We start from the raw sequence: 3,195 nt of genomic DNA on the forward strand, positions 1-3,195 counted from the left end.
CACAACTGTTGAATGTTGATTATTAACAAAGTTGATTGAACACATATATGTTATACATACTACATATGAATACACACACTGGCTGATTGCACTGTTGTAATAATGTAATGTGTTTAGTAAGAAACTTCTCTCATTTAGATGTCACACTCAAATAAGACTATGTTTAGTAAGTCGCCGGCTATATTTAGTCAAAACGTATCAACAATTTTGTTAAAATTTTTTATGAAAAATATAATTTGTCCAGTCATTTAGTCTGGACTGATAAGGAAATTTATTTAGGTAATGGTAAGTCTGAACTAAGCCTGAAGTCAGAGTCTAGATTTTCCTACTTACACGGTGTGCTTTTTCCTACTTACACTCTATCCGGTGTATAAAATTCTGGCAAAAATAGTATCAAAGCACCTAGATCACAGAGGCAGTCCAATCCTGAGAGTCACAAATGATTGTGAATTGTCAAGCGAAACATTCGATAAAATGGTCGAGACATTATCAGACAATGGGCGAGGTGAATATTTCTCAAAATTGATAAGTCTAATATGGTCTTTGGGTGAATATTCAAGTCTAGCTAAGTGATTTTTTAGGGGCCGTTCCTTATTAAGCATAATTTTGACGATTTTTGGACCCCCTTCCCCCACGTCAGCATACATAAGATTTCTCAAACTCCCGCTCTTACTTCTGACGTAAGATTCAATATTTTGCCGAATAATAAAACATTGCTAGAAAAGCATCTACAAAACTCACAGTTTGACGTAAATTAAAGATTTTCATTCTCTAGCACAGAGACTTTACTTCGTGATGTACATACATTATTTGAACTCATAAAATCTTACGTAAGAATGGGTTTAACCTCCCCCCCCACACACACATAAGCTCATGGATAAAATTCTAAAACCTCCTTTCTCTCCAAAATGCTTTCGTAATTAATGAATGGCCCCCTATCAATTATTATTTTTGAGGCAGTTTTTAAAAAATGATGAAAGGGTGCACTGTGGTCTTCAGAGACTGGAAAGAAGTGTAGACGAAATGCGTCCGAGAAATTTACATTTATTAGAGAAATTAGAGATCGGGTAGCAGCTAGCTAACGATGCTATTTCACACATACAAAAGTGTTCTGAGGTCGTCAATGGCTTGGACGATGACCGTGGAGGATGAAGAATTCAAAAAAAAAAAAAAAAAAAAAATGTGTAAACACGATAATGTAACAGAAATAAAATCTTATCGATTCGGAGTAGAAAATGATCTGAGTGAAGTCAGAGTTAGAAGATGAAGACGTCTTGAGTTCTAAATCTTACTAATGCATCAACAAGTTATTAATGAAACTTTACTTTTTTGTTTTATATACCCATTTTGTATACTTCTAAATGATGAAATAATAATTCTATTTTTATAAGACACATGAGGGCTTTATCACATTCTTTTTGCAATTGATGTATTTCATTGTTTGTATCATTTTATTTATAAAAATTTTCTTCTAATCAGATTGGAAAGAAAACTTTTTTTGGGATAGATATGATACACCGTTCGTTGTACATTCTGTACGCATTTATTATTATAAGTAATTTATAAGAAGCAACGATAAGAATAGATTACTTGCTAACTACATAAGAGTATTAAATTGATATCAAAGTAACTTGATACGACAACGTCTAATATGTATTACTGTAGCTCCGTAAGGAAATTCTTATACTTCATTGACTTGTATCAGTTGAATTACATTAGCACAATGGTCTCTACGGAGTACGGACTAAGTATAATGACCATTTTTTTCAATATTAAAAATAAATTATTATTATTCGAATTTAATAATATCCCGATGGGAAAATTAATAAAATCATTATATCAAGAAAAATGATTAATCATATTTGTAAATTATAATTTGAAACTTAAATAACACTTTTTTTCAGTGTACATATATATACACAGTGTCTTAGATATCAGATTGTATACTGCAATAAAACTATGACCAAAAAACGAAAACATATAAAAATTATTCCGTTCATGAAACTTCGGTAAAAGCTCCTGTTTGTAATGCAGTTTTAGAATTTGATGCTTTCCGATGCCGGCGATTGCCGGTGTAGAGATAGGTTTTCGGAGGGTGCGAATCGAAGGGCTAGCGAAAATTTGGTCTTTTTTCGAAAAATATGGTGTGTGGTATCGAATTTATATGTTTTTAGTAGCTGTGAAAAACTCGTTTGCTGGAAAACTTTAATTTAACACAACGAAACTTAATAAATACAACGACTATTATTTTTTAACCTTCACACTTTTCTTCACAATTTCATCGATTTAGTATTGTGGTGCGAAACTTAAAGCTAAAAATACATGATAAGTATCTAGTAAATTTTATGAAATTTGATAAACCTCTAATAAAAGAGTTTAAACAACTTATAAACGGCTTAACTAATTTTCATGTAGCTTAAAGTGTTTAAATGTACTATATATTTGAAAATATTCGATCGTTCAATCCCGCTTCCACTCCTCCCCTCATATCTCCTTGCGTCGGGGTAACAGTTTTGTAATGTACCCTAAATGGCTGTATTTGAAAATATTCGATCGTTCATCGTCACTTTCACTCCTCCCCCATATCCACCTTCGGCGGGGTTATATTTTCATGTAACTTTTTAAAGTACACATCATGGCCTTTTATTTGATATCAGACTTGGGTATATTTAAAAATATTCCATCATTCACCCCCACTTACACCCCTCCCTCCACATCTCGCGTCGGGGTTACAGTTTAGTAATTTACACGTCATGCTTTTTTATTTGATATCCCACTTGAGTATACTTTTGAAAATATTCGATTGTTCATCCCTACTTTCACCACCTTTTCACCGTCCGAAGGTTAAAAATAGATAAAAACAATCCTTGAAACTGGTTGTACAGCGTGTGAAAATTTTAGCTTAATTGATGCACAACTTTTTAAGTTTACGAAGCACACCCCTTTTATTCCATATTTAAACGCCTTACAACCCTTTTCAGCATTAAAGAGTAGCCTATGTGTTAATCCAGGTTATAAACTATTTGTGTTCCAAATTTCTACCAAAATGAAAAATTTAATACACAAATTAAACCATTTTTATTATGGTTTTAATTCCAGTTCAGCTTTTTGATAGTTTTCGAATTATAGACACTGTAATTGCAAGTCAAATGTATTTTCTGACGTATTTTATCTATGCACATAAAAAGTAGATCA

Source organism: Chrysoperla carnea, chromosome 1, assembly GCF_905475395.1.
Source record: "Chrysoperla carnea chromosome 1, inChrCarn1.1, whole genome shotgun sequence".
Lineage (NCBI taxonomy): Eukaryota > Metazoa > Arthropoda > Insecta > Neuroptera > Chrysopidae > Chrysoperla > Chrysoperla carnea.